Genomic DNA, 15,014 nt, shown 5'->3' on the forward strand with positions numbered 1-15,014 from the left:
AGATCACACATCCTTTGAGAATAAGAACACTGCATCTGGGAGGAATAATATTTTGGCGGGACAAGGACATTGGGTTTTAAGAGAGGTGTTTCTGTAGCAGTGGCAGCACCACACAACCACTTAACTTTTCAAAATAATTGCCTTATACATCTGACTCTAATAGGCACCAGAGAAAGATATCCACAGCACACTATATATTATTACACAGTGAAAACTGGCTACATTCATCCTTTCAGCATTTATTTCTCCAAGACACTCAAGCTGACACTTTAATTACTTTCAGTTGTTACATGCCAATGGACAGTTCACTTGCTAACAATGTGTATGCTTCAACTGACATTTCATCTGCTTGTGTTCACTGACACTTCAGCTGAATAGCCCGTTAAGTTAACCCTTTAAAGTCCATTTGTTTTAACTCTTTCACTTCACCTGAAACTTAAGCTCATTGCAATGATTAAATTTCAACTGACCTCATCTTGTCTCTTTGCTAACACTTCAAACTGTTAACAGCGCTTCAGTTGACACTTCAACTCCTTAAGTGCTGTAACTATGTCTCAACATCTCAGCAGCAAGAATTATTTTACATTTTAATCTTTTAATTTACATTCAAAAGTTCCAAAAGTTGAAAATATTTGACATTTTTCATTAGAAAATGCATCCTTTTCTAGTTGTGTTAATTTGTGTGTGATTTGTTAGGTTTTTTTTCTCCCCGGTGTTAGTACTGAGGATAAGCCACCAACATATGGAAATATTTCATGAATTTAAGCTGCAAACATTTACGACTTCTAATGTTATTTAGCCAAGTAGCACTCAACTTTGCAGTGTATTGGTGTACTTTAAAAAATGCATTTTGGTTGAATTTTCATGTAGTACGATTTATATTGTCCTTTAATCAAAATGCTTAGTGTAGTGCACCTGCAACATGATGGATAATGATCAGTACTGCACTGTTTGGAGCATTCTGGTGGCCAAGTTGTTAAAATACATACCATGTATAGTTACCCCATCTCCAGTTCAGTCCTGTACAGGGACCTTTGTGGCATGTCATCCTCTCTTTCATCCATGTCTCCTGCCTAGCTCTACTGTCACTATCAATAAAAGCTAAAAATGCCACAAAAAAAACTGCTCTGCCCTTTGACTGAATCAAATGTATTTGTTGTATCCTGGCGTTCACTGATTGTTTTTAGTATCCCATAATGATCTGAATGCTATTAAAATTTATTGGCATTTGTCCTGTCATTAAAGCCTTCAAACCCCATACTGCTAATTATAATCTACCTCACCTTAGAGTCAATACTGACAGGAGGAATTATGCTAATCTTTTAAGCCACTGTGAATCCCCAACCTCCTTGGGAAGCCCCTTTTCCCCGGGTGTTGTTGCTACACTGATGTTAATGAACTCAGTGTGAGGAACAATGGCTGGGAGGGATGTGTTTTCCTTTGGCAGAGGGAGGAGGACACATGGATGGTAATACAGCAACACTAAACTGCCAAGTTTTTGGTGTAGTTTATTTATTTATTTATTTTTAGTTATTTTGCTATGAACAAAATTCCACACAACCTGTAGGGGGTCAAAGGTCAAGTTGATTTTTTTTCTGACAATTTTGTTCACATGAAACTATATATAAACTTAAATTTGCTTCTGCTATAAGCTTACTGCAGGCTTTATCTGTGTAGTTTATGAGCCAAGGCTAAGTCACACATCACTGTAATTCATTGAAGCTTATTGATTTTCTCCATGGTTTCCATCAGTTGCAGAGATAAATGTTTTCACATTTGCTTATTCACATAAGCAAAGGTCACCGGTATGAGGGAAGCAGATGAATGTTTCATTCCTGCTGCCTATGCGTACAGAATTTCCATGCGAGAGTCACCTGTGTATCTGGACTTGAATAGACAAATCCTCCCTCTCCTGCAGCTGAATAGAGCTATACTCAAGGCTGAGTGAAACATGGTTTGGGTTTGTTATAGCTGGAGGAGAAGTGGTGAAGAAGAGATTAACATGACATATGAACATACATGAAAGGTCCCAAATGTTTGAATTTCCTTCTTTTATTTTTGAAACAAAAACAGTAAAGATTACAGGGGGAAAATCACTATTTGGTGGAGCTGTTAACAACTCAGAAAAATTATTTTTCATAACATTTTTGATAATAAATAATAATGATCAGTGGTAAGTCAGTAGTAAGACAGTTAATGATGAACTAGTCATAAACAAAATATTAATATGCCTTTGTAATTATTAATGCTACATTAACATATCAAAATTATCCTGTAAGGTATCTATAAATGATAAGTTAATCATGAAATATTCAACAAATAATAAGTAGATGGTTAATTGATGATTTGTTGATGTATTATGAATCACTTGTGAGCCATTGTAAGAGAATGGCTGAGCAGGAAGTGTACCCCAGCAGATGATTTTAAATGGCCTGCTCACTATGAAGTCAACTGTCATACAGCTTGGACAACACCACACCAATAAAAGGTGTTCCTCACTAAGCACAGATGCTACTCTCCTAATGAGTTAAAGTTGCTCCCAAATACTGTCCACATGTCATTAAAGAATGGAGCTGTTGTGATGTAGAAACTGAGTCTGTAGAGCACAAAACAAAACAGCATATTGCATGAGTTACTTATCTGAATATGGCATTTTAACTTTGTGTCATCCCGGGTTATAAGCCCAGACTTCTATTTATTTTTATTTATTCTAATTATTTATTCCTAATTTTATCTGTAATTATTCAGTTAGTTTTATTTCTTATTAGTCCTGATCACTTCTTAGTAATGTTTAAAACATTTTCTACCTTATTATAATCGCCTTTTCATTAGGTACACCTAGATAAAAGTAATGCAGAATAATACAGCAGCCCTGCAATTAATCCTACATACATAAAGGTTATAATAATCAGTTTGTTTTAATTCAATTTTTTTAGAGAGGTGTTGATTTATTTTTGTTGTTATTTTGGAGGCTGCAGTATGTATTGTTGTTGAACTATATTGGATTATACTGAGAGGTGTTTCCAGTATTTAGCCTACCCTAATTCATATAAATGGTATGGACAAAATATTAGAAACACCTCTGAGTGTACAATGCAAACAGTATTATGATTATCTGTACATGCTTGTTCTTATGATACAGAAAATAAACCCAACTTAGCCAGCATAGCAACAGTAACAAAGGGGGCGAGGCTTAGCAACAAGATTCAAATAAAGCCTTCTGAATGTTCATGGATGCCTTGATGTCCCTAAACAACCTTTTTATGTCTGGTTTCATAGGAAAACAAGAACACCTTAACGCTCATGATAGCAACCATTACAAAAAACAGGCATCAAGCTTTAAGAGTCACACAAGCATTAATTAGCGACATTGCTCTTCATTTTTGGTTTGAATTTGCCACGTTATTTAGAAGGCCCCTGGATATCTTGAGGAACAAGGAGCTGAAAGCCCAAGGCTTCACCATGAAGGCCACCATGAAGAACACCATGGTCGAGGGTCCCCCGGCTGCAGGGATTTTTTGGGAGTGCCCCTCAAAACCAACAACCTTTCATTCATTCTATGAGCGTGGAGAGCTGCCATTGGCACAACCCAGGAGGCAACCGCAATGTATTCAAGGTGGAGATTGAGAAGCTGGACTACCACCACCACCTGCCTCTGTTCTTTGATGGCTTATGAGTTCTTTGCCCGCCAAGGAGTACATGACATGCTGGAGCATGGAGGCCTTAATATCTTGCCCATCATCCCCCAGCTCATTGTCCCCATCAGGATTGCCCTGAACACGAGGAACCGTCAGGTGATGGCCACCACCCTGAAAGTCCTGCAGCATCCGGTGATGTCTGGAGACAAGGAAGGAGAGGCTCTGGTGTCCTACTACAGACAGATCCTCCCCATTTTCAACATCTGCAAGAACATGAACATAAACTGTGGAGATGGCATTGAATACAGCCAGCAGAAGAGAGAGAATATTGGTGACCTGATCCAGGACACTCTGGAGATGTTTGAGCGCTACAGAGGAAAGGACACATTCATACACATCAAATAAAAAGAAATCCACAGATCATGCTACACGTCACTTTTTATATACTATTTCAACAATTTCGGTTCTATGCATTATTTATTAATTTAGTAACAGCTTCGTTTAGGCTGTCTGAAAGCCTTCTCCTTACATTGATTCAGTTCCTGCAGCCATCTGAAGTCAGCAGGACAGATAACGGGCAGTTTGTTACATTGTAATTAAACAGTAAACAAGGTTAAAGTTCTGATTTTCAGCTGTAAAGTGGTTGAACAGTGAGGGGTAGTAGTTCTTTTTATACATTCATTTTAGTTACGCTAGCAGTCTGGCTCAAGGCTTGGCAACACTGGTTGCTTGGTTGGTTCATGAATAGTTATCCCCTGACTTTTCACTAGCACCAGAATGAGGCTGGCATTTGTGGATCTCAGTGAAATGTCTTGACAGCTATTGGATGGATTGGAATGAAATTTAGTACAGATGTTCATGATCCCCACAGGTTGAAGTGTTACAACTTTGGTGATCCCCTGGGTTTTTCTCTGGTGCAATCATCATAAATACCATATAAATATTACTTTTACTTTTTTAACAAAAAGTCTCTGGTGGGAAAGGTATTAGTTATGTCAGTACAGTGTGAAAAAGAAACATCTCATTGGTGGTTGCACTATTAATTTAAAAAGAAGAATTTCTGCAATGCATGGACTCAGGAGCACACAAACAGTTTAATGCTATGACTTGAGCCTTCTATTGTAGGTAAAATTGTCCTCACCATAGGGAAATCAAGCCCTCTGCTCTGCTTCACCACACTTGTGGAACTTAATGTGACAGCTAGTCAAGATACAGCCCTTTAAATGAGCTAAAACCAAGCAGCTAATGACAGAACACACTGATACTGTAGGGATCAGAAAGGTAAGTTTTCATTATAAGCTGACAGCTGCTGTCATCAACAACATCTTAAAACAAAGACTGTCACATAATATGAATAAATGCCCAGAAATCAAGGTCCCGACTGCTAGACACAGGTGTGGACTAGCATCATACTGTCGACTGCATTTCAGAGCAGTTTCAACATAAATGGTTAATGATTTGTTGATATATTATGAATCACTTGTGAGCCATTCAAAACGATTATAAGAAATTATGTTATTATATTATATGAACATCCTTTTGCTGTATATTTTTTTTCCAATTTAAAAGTCTACAAAAAAGGTTTTGCACATGAATAGTAAAACAGTTGAATTCAGTCATATTATATGAACAAAACATTGTCAAATAATTTATAAATAATTAATTTATTATGTGGACAAATGATTTACAATCAGGGCAAATACACAGACCTACCACCACAGAGATTTACAGTCCCTAGCATTCCCATGTTTCCAGTATGGATTGCAGCTGTAGCTGAATGCAGCACTATAGCCCAGGTATATCTTATTGGCCAGGTGCTTTGTGGAACACAAGTGGCAGTGTTTTGGGTCTGTGGGAGTGGGATAATGTGAACCTGTACATGGTGTGACCTGCCAGTATAGCTCCTCATGCAGGTGAAGAGAGGCTGGGGACTCCATATGTATCAGCTCTATACAATCCCCAAATACCATCATCAGTGTTCCTCATAGGTCATAAATGATGTGTAAATGTATGACTGAATCATTTATGAGTCATTTACAAGTGATTTTGCATCCTGCTAATCTAAAGTGTAGACAATAAATGTCTAACCTATCACTTTCACATTACTCTTACCTGTTACAAAGGCTTATGCATGTACACAAGGCTCTTACAAACTTTTTTGCATCTCCCTAATCTAAAGTGTAAACAAGTAAACCGAGTAAAGCCTCAGTAAAAAAGTGAGGAAAATGTATTGTTCAACCAACTTTAAAGTCAACATATGAATTACATCAGTCTTGATTAAAGGATTAAAGACTGTATGCGTCAAACCAACATTTTCAGGTCGTTTTTATAAATAGCTTTTGTCTAAAATCCTGAACTGCTGACAGATATCCATAAAAGTTTGTAGGCACGGCCTCATACACACATCGCACTATATTGAAATTTCCTTCATTGTTATTACTAATAATATAATATTAATATTATAATTTTACCCTCACATCCAGATTCATATAAATAAAAGTTTATCACAACGATGATTTCAGTTCTTTTGATCTGAATTATTTTGAGGTCACACACACACACCTTGCAATCTGCATTTGTGTATCCAAATGATACTTTATGGTGTGAAATACAGTTTCTTCAGGATTCGGTATGAAAAGCTGTTGATCGCGAGCTCTGTGGAAAAGCTTGCATGTGTGGGTTGGTTCTTATGGAGGATATTGTGAGAGCTGGCTGTCTAGATCCACAGCTGAGCTGAGCTCATCCCTCCAACATGGGGCCACATTTCACTTCAATACTAGTGACGTGTGCATGACACACTGCTCTCAGTTAATGATATTAGTGGTTATTGTTAACAGTAACAATAACCAGCAGAGGCAGGTTAAGCAGACTGCTAATTAAAATGTCATATCTTCTTTATTTTATGACACTTTAAAAGATAGATTTGGATTTTTCGAAGTTTGTCTTAATCATATTTTACTCATACCTCCAACATCAACGTTTTTACAACTTGTCAAATACATTAGTAAACAACATTTTCTCATTTTCTTGAGAGAAAATATATTTCCACCAGCATAAGGTTTCCTGCTAATTGTATTTAATGTTGCAATTTAGTCATATTTGATCATAAATTTCAAAGAGACAGGGTTGAATACTGTCTCTGGCCTTGTCTCATGGGTTGAACTCTGAGTATGTGCTAATGAACTGCGGCAGGAGGTACAGGGCGCCCTTGTGTAAGTACAATTGTTATAAACATTCATTTATCAGTTAAACTTATTAACAGACAACTCTTGAAGGACAGTGAGGCACTCAGATAACTGCTGCTCTTCACTGTCTGTGTGCTTGTTTGTAAGCATGTAAAGTGAGATGTGAATTTATTTACTAAGGTGTTTATGCTTGAGATATTTTTGCCTTAGACTGCAGTTTTTTAGTGAATGGTTTTTGTACTAATTCAATGATATTTTTTTATCTTAGGCCACGGTCTGCACGTGTGTTCTTATTTATAGTGTTTTTTCTTAGATTGTTCTCATTGTGATAGTGCGGCAATTCCCTTTGTCCAAGACAAATTTCTCCTGAGGAAGACAATAAAAGTGACCTTGACCTTGAACAAACAAATGAAAACAATCAGGATATGTCTGACAGTAAATGCAGACTGTTAGTGGCAATTGTGACAAAAATAAACCTGGCCATGAGAGATAGTTTGTGCAATGTAGTTTTATCTTGACAAACACAGAGGTAGCACTAACCCTAATGTTTTCTTTGGTAAATGGTAAATGGACTGTACTTGTATAGCGCCGTTCTAGTCTTCCAACCACTCAAAGCGCTTTTACACTACGAGTCACACTCACCCACTCACATACATTCATATGCTGAGTGGGTACAGGGGCTACCATACAAGTTGCCAACCTGCTCATCAGGAGGAGTTTCTAATCATTCACAAGCACACACACACACACACACACACACACACACAACAATTTGGGGTTCAGTATCTTGCCCAAGGACACTTCAACTGAATGAGCCGGAGATCGAACTGCCGATCTTCCAATCAGTGGACGACCTGCTCTACCTCCTGAGTCACAGCCTCCCCATTACACAGCTACAGTGTTAGCATCTTGAACCACAGAAACAAACAGTGAAAACAGAAAAATGTAGCCACGCCAAACTTCCACAACATCATAACCAATGCAGAGCAGAAGTGTTGAGAGTTACATCACTGGAGTAAAGTAAAATATCTTCGAGTCAGCTGTTGCTTTGTTTATTTTTGCTTTATTAATGTTGCATTATTGTTTATTAATTTAATTAATGTTCATTAATGTGTTTAATAATAATTAATGATTTATAGATGACTTACAATATATTTGTGATATGTTACCATAGCACTGATTAATCATTTCCAAAGGTATATTACTGTTTTGTTCACGATTAGCTCATGTCTTATAAATAACTTACTAATGAATAATTATTACTATTATTATAAAGTGTTACCAAATTTTCTGAAGTGTGCAGGCTCCCCAGAGAATGAACCCTGATGGCTTTGGTGAATACTTCTCTAGTGGTGACCCATTAATCATCTTATAAAACATGTGACAAGAGTATAATCAACTTTTCCTATGTCATCATTAGACCCACATACAATGAGTAATCATATCCCATTTAGCTTTATCTAATATAAAGAGAGTATTTACAGCTGCATTTGCATCTGTGGACAGCAGAACAAACTGAACAAATTTGTCTCTTTATAAACTTATATAGTTATGATGAACAATTAGCGGACACAGAGTATTAAATTCTTAGCATTAGCATTCATTTGCAGTTGTGTTTCTCCTTTTAGCTCTGGTTTGGTATGCACCAACTCCTGAGAAAAATATCAGTCTCTTTAGCTGCTACATGCGCCACTATGTTCACCAGCTAGTCTCTAACTTTGTCTACTGTTTGGTGCTGAGCAGGTAGTGTACAATGGGTTTGTCAGAGTCCTTTGGCTAATGAGGGCAGAGTTTAAGGGACAGAAAAACAAAACAATTAGCTGAAAGAAGCTAAAACACTAGGGAGCTGGTGAGAGTGTAGAGCTGAGGGAAACTGCAGAGTTGGTGGTAACAACACTTTCCACATTACATACTGTATGTTATACAATTCCATTCTGAGTCAACAGTGCAGGATTTAAACGATGACACTCTCATATTTTCACTCATTACATACAAATCACACAGAGGTCTACTGTCCATCATTGACCATTTCCCATTACATTGATTTCCTATGTTTCAGACAGAAATTACTTTCATTACAGGCCAGTTTACAGTGAAGCAGCACTTGTCCACAACTTCATTACTACCCAACAGTAACTTAAATAAAGCTCAATGAATGTTAATAACACTTAAAGGATATGGCTTTATTGTGGCTAGTATTGTGAATCCAAAGCCTGATATATCTTATTCCTCTGTGCTGTAGATCCCCGTTGTTGTCCAAAAACTATTAAGAACACATCAAGTCTATCATTGGAGGCAGAAACTTCTACATATACACAGAAACATGGCTCCGTTTATAGCTTTGCTAGCTTTTCAGTCGGCGTTCATTTCACAATAATGACCTGCTTGCTGTACATTATCCCTTGTGTGTCTGATGTTTTAGGTTTAGATATCTGTCATTAAAATGTCATAACCATCACTGCTTTTGGGGGGGTTTAACCTTTATTGTAATATTACACAGAAAACCAGGGTGTAAAGATTTGAAGCTTTGGCCCCAAAATTCACTGCATTGCTTTGCATCACTCGTTCATTCATTCATTGGTTCATCTTGTTTGAACTGCAGAGGCCTAACTTAGTCCTGAGTTAGGGTTTAACATGTTGAGCCTGTACAGCAGGAAACAGATAACCAGCACACTGTGGACAGTGATAAGACCAGAGCCACCCTTCTTCTGAAGTAAGTGTGTGTGTGTGTGTTTCCTTTGTACCGCTATCTTTGGCTGAACCCTGCCTTCAGAGTGATCTCATTACACTAAGGGGATGATGTAACACAGGTTATTAGGATTAAGTTATTACATTTAGGCTGTATTTTTGTTTTTCATCAACAAATCCTATCAAAAGCCCAAAACCAACTATGTGATAGTCCACCTCTTAACACTTAAGAGGTGGACTATCACTTAACTCTCCTATCCTGTCTCATTCAGCCACAAGCCTATTGGTTCCTGCTGGAGATGCAAAGCTTTGAGGACAATTCACAAAAATACAGCTTCGTTTTTTAAGGAAAGACAGTCATTTCCTAAAAAAAATTGCCACAGTATTGTTTTAGCAAACATTTTATTAACAGGACAAAATACCATAAATTCTCAAATATTAGCAGAGGCCTTTATCTCAACAGCAAGGAGGTGGCCTTTATCGGAAACAGGCTTATATCAGGGACAGACTTTTAATCCTAATTTAAAGACTGTCCTCCTTATAAAAACAACAGGATCAGTCATTTCAGTATCCTCACATTCAAGTGACCTCTAGTGGTAATTATGACCAGAGCAAAGGAGGAAATCAGGTGATGCTGTGATAGAGCAAAGGAGGAGGAGGTCAGTATGGATGGATGGATCAACAAAACATTAGATTTTGGAACACTATCCATTTCCTGTTCCCAATTTAGAGTCAACATTAAATACCATGACCACAAATGTCCCCTAATCTTAACCTCGTGGTTATTACTCTACAGTGGTGTAAAGTACTGACACCTCTAAAGTAATGAATACATTGAAAAAATGACTTCATCACAATTAAACAGGCCTGCATTCAAAATCTTAAGTAAAAGTTATTTACTTACCATTTACAGCAAAATGTACTTAAAGGACACATAATTCTGTACATTTCCAGGTCTATGTTTTTAATTAGGGGCTCTACTGGAATATCTTTGCATGATTTACAATTAAAAACTCCTTATATATCTTATATTGGTCCTTTACTTAGCCCCTCAGTTCAGCCTCCATTTAAAACAGGCCGTTTTAATTCCTGTCTCTTTAAGGCTCCCTCCCGATGACTCTGTTCTGATTGGTTAGCTTCTGGAAGCTGCGTCACGGCCGACTTCAACCAACTAAGGAGGCTACATCAACAAACCATGATGCAAACTACAGTAGTAGGACTTCACTACTTTTTCACTATTTCTCAAATAAAATCCATTATTGAGCCGGAATCCAGTCAGAAATATGAGAGTGGACAATACAAACAACACATGGAAAAACCATAGCAACAACCTTAGCAACCATGGCTATGGAATGGACAGCTGTTTATGGGCATGTGCGAACAATCTGAAGTCAGCTCATAGGCAAGGTAGAAAAAAACTCACTTTTGACCATGTTTAACATCATAACATAAATAACAGAAAACCAAAAAAGACATAATATGGCCCAAAGTATCAAAAGTAAAAGTACTCATTGTGCACATTACGTTTAGTACTGATTTAACATGTACAAGTACCTCAAAATCATATTTAAGTACAGTACTTGAGTAAATGTATTGTACCACTGTTATTATAGCTTTAATGAAGTAGTCATTGTAACCTAAACCATGGCCTTTCCTTAAACCTAACCAACAGTTTTGGAAGGCGCTGACAAATGATGCGGTGTCAGATCAGAAAACACTTCTATATATCGGGCTGGGGTGCATGGATCAATGATGTAATTTAATTTGGACGACTTGTTGCTAGTTTCCCATGTTTCCTGGTTAAGACAAACTCAAAACTTATTCCATGTTTATCCTGTTTCATGAGCTAATTCAGCATATTGTGGCTTTCTGCAGCACTGACTCCATCAGTAAGTCTTCTTTCACACAAATAATACAGTATTTGAAACAGAATAGAATTTGTACTTGGTTTGGGTAGTTTCATGGGTTTTGTTGATGAGAAGAAAAATATAGAACTTATCCTTTCATGTATGGACCACAACTCTACAGAAAATATTCAGTTTATTTAAATATGAAGTTAATGAATTAAAGCATGACTCCTTACAGACTGCAGCCTTTATGTAGAACATTAGTGTTATTACTTACACCATTCAAGATGAGGCTTTTTTGTGCATTTAACAGCCCTGCCTTCAATTTACCCATAGAGATTATCATGCCGTTTTTAATCAGTAAACTGCAGCTTTCTGCCAGTTATGTAACTCAGCTGTCATGTAAAAATGGGAGGACTGCGCTGTAATTAACAGAATCATAGGAGGAATTCCCAAGGTTAAGAACAGAAGAACAGCACTGCTCCTCAAATAGCACAGTTTATCAGTGAATAATTCAGTAAACAAGAGAGATCAGAGAACAGAAGGCATCAGAGGTAGAGCTTTACTGATATACTCTAGCTGTTTGAAGGACAAGACTGAATAACTGGCTTTTAACATCGCCTTTGGGTGTTGCTGTTCAGAACAACTACAAACACTTCCATCATATGAACAGATCTTATCAAGCATAAACTGACTCTTACTCATCATGGGGAGTACTACTCAGTAGGCATGTGCAGAGAGCCCAGTGTTTGTATTTGTATCTAAATTTGTTGAGGCCGCAAAATTATTTATATTGTATTCAAATAAAAATTTTTATATAAAAACGGTTTTTGGTTTTATTATGCTTTTAATTTTAGGATACTTAAGTGTTTAAAAAAAGTGATTATGAATAAACTATCTTATGAAGGAGGTCCCCCATATCATAGATGACCACGCTGACTACTGAGCTAAAACCAAATGCATTGCAAATGTGCAGGCAGACCTCTACCTATATATTTATACACCCATAACACAGAGACAGCACAGCATGTAACATGTAGGGAAGAACTTCAAAGGTGATTCTTGCTTTGCATTTTTCATTTATTGCCTATTTTTTACAACCTAACTTTGTGGAAAAGAGAAGGTGAACAACAGGTTATGGAGAGTCTCTTGAAAGCACTTTGCTTGTGTCAGTAGCTCAGCTTTATCTCTGGGGAACATCCCTAACTCCATTGGGAGTGATGTCCAAATAAGGAAATGTGCGTCATGTAGCAAGTGGATGTGACTCCCCTCGTTGAGACCTGCTGATAGACGTAACAGCAGAGTGGAGGAAAGAGACTGAGATAGCGATGTAACCCACCTACGCACTGGTATTTGACATGTTTTTTTTTTTCTTCCCAAAAACAAATAATTTAAAATATTTGTACGAAATAAATGTTTATAAAAAACCCACTATTTGTGCTATAACGTGTTTGTATTCGGGTCCACCCCTACTACTCAGCCTGTGGAACAGTTATATAATGTCTTCTGTGGTGAGCGAGAATTGGGCGTTTTGGAAGCAGGGGTCTAATGAAAGAGGCTACTGAGTTTCATCATGGGAATTGTAGGGTCCAGCATTCTTGGAGCTTAACCCATACCAGGGACTAAAAAATTTGGATATCTCAGCCTATGCTTGGATTTTGACTCATGTCTCCCGTGAGTCCCTCAACTTTATGGAAGTACCATTTAAACCCTTTGCACCTAAGGGATGCAATTTGCATCAAAATTCGTACCTCATAATCTCAAAATCATAACTCTGTCAAACCAGAAGACAGACATCATACACACACTGTAAAAATCATTGCCAGTAAATCTACTTTGAAATCATAGACAAATTTATGACATTTTCTCCAGTAAAAGTAACCCAGCCAGTGAATCTTTTTACAGCTACATCCATCTCTGTGTGTTGAGAAGTAACTGTGGAGCAGATTCACCATGTAAAAGATTGTTAATTTAGCACAATCAATACATTTTGACATTATTGAGGCTCAGAATGTCTAATCAACATGGTTCTTATATCCCTGGAATGCTGTGATCTCCTCTACAGAATCTCAAAAAGTCTCCTAATACATGTATACTCACATGCAAAATAGTGGCATTTCTGAATAGTTTAAAGGGTTCACAATTTTAAATTGTCATCGTGCTCATATGAACACTGAAAGATGTTCCTCGCTGTAATCATTCCTCCTGTTCATACTGGATATTAGCATACTGGATCTGCTTCAAATGTGCTTTCAATGTAAGTAAGTGATGACGACCAAAAGCCACAGTGTGTCCATACAGTCATTTTGTGCAAAAATGCATTTAAAAGTTGATGTGAAGCTTATGAGGCTTCCGCAGTCTGAGTTAGTCATATCAAGTGGATATCTGACACATTTACAGTCTTTTTAGCATCAAATTCCCTCTTTGGGTTTCCTCAGACTGTTTCCTTGTTGACCTGTGGTGGTATTAAAAAAAAAAAAAAAAAAAAAAAAAAAAGGACTTTGGCACTAAAAAGACTAACAGTTGGAACTCCACAGATGAATTTGTTCAACGCACAATGTAATTTCAGCCACTAGGGGTCTCTCAATCAAAACAATAACAAAAAGACAGTAATGACGGTGTGAAGTAACGTGAGATCATGGGAGTTGTTGTCTTCATTGTTAAATAACTAGCTTCTCCGGGTTAGGATTTCTCCAGTGTTCATCATCCAGGATGTTTTTACCGAGAGCCGAATTATCCGCATAGGTCTTCTCTCCAAAAAGAAATGTACATGGGGATTTAAACTGTAAAATACTAAATAAAGCAGTTTCACATTAAAAATCTGTGTTTCTCTGATGCTGTTCAGCTGGCACCGGAGGTCCGGTAGGGGCTGTTAGCTGAGTTGCTGCTAATGTTTGCTCAGCTTGTTTCTCTGATAACTTAAGATCCAGACATCCCATAACTAAAATCCTTCATCTGGTTAAAAGATATAGTTAAAAGCAACCTAGCAAATACCTACCCAAAGCAAATGTTTCATAAAAATGTGTCTTAAAACTGAATAAGTCAGTTTATAACACTTTCTGTCAAACACCCAAAACGCCAATGTATTATCTTGTATGTGTGTATCTTTGGTAGACACAATTGTAGCGGACAAACACAACGCCGAGGCATGCATCTTGTGCAGGTATACTCTTTGGTAGAGGAGGTATGACACCATTGATAGGCATCCAAATGAAACGAACTGTTACCTTGATTAAAATGACAGATTTCTCTGGGTTTGAAAATTGTTGGAAACATTTGGGATAATGTAAGTACACAACTCAACAAATATATAACATAGGTCTAGTTGTTTTGACATTTTATTGTGGAATAGTTACATATTATAGCTTTCATTGTGAAACTTGAACTTAACTTTTACTGTGAAGTGTGAGCCATTAAATAGCCACCTCTCCTCCAATCACTTCCTGTAAGTGTAATCTGATATCCATTTATATGTAGTACGCCCTGACCAGGCCAACAAAACCCCAGGTCCTCTTTGTTCTCTTTTATGCTCTTCTCCACTGATGGCTCTACTGAAAGAGTTCAGTGGTCTGCTTGGAGCAGACTACCAAACTCAGTCACTCCTTTGTTTGCACCGAACTCTTACTTTATGGCAGCACGGGAGTGAGCCTAAGATA

The 15,014-nt window shown here is 37.4% G+C and overlaps 1 pseudogene; it reads left to right on the plus strand.

Moving 5' to 3' along the window:
* The first annotated feature begins 2,232 nt into the window (after positions 1-2,232).
* On the plus strand, positions 2,233-4,224 carry LOC137198420 (parkin coregulated gene protein homolog pseudogene; annotated as a pseudogene).
* The last annotated feature ends 10,790 nt before the right edge of the window (positions 4,225-15,014 follow it).

This window comes from Thunnus thynnus, chromosome 15, assembly GCF_963924715.1.
Source record: "Thunnus thynnus chromosome 15, fThuThy2.1, whole genome shotgun sequence".
Lineage (NCBI taxonomy): Eukaryota > Metazoa > Chordata > Actinopteri > Scombriformes > Scombridae > Thunnus > Thunnus thynnus.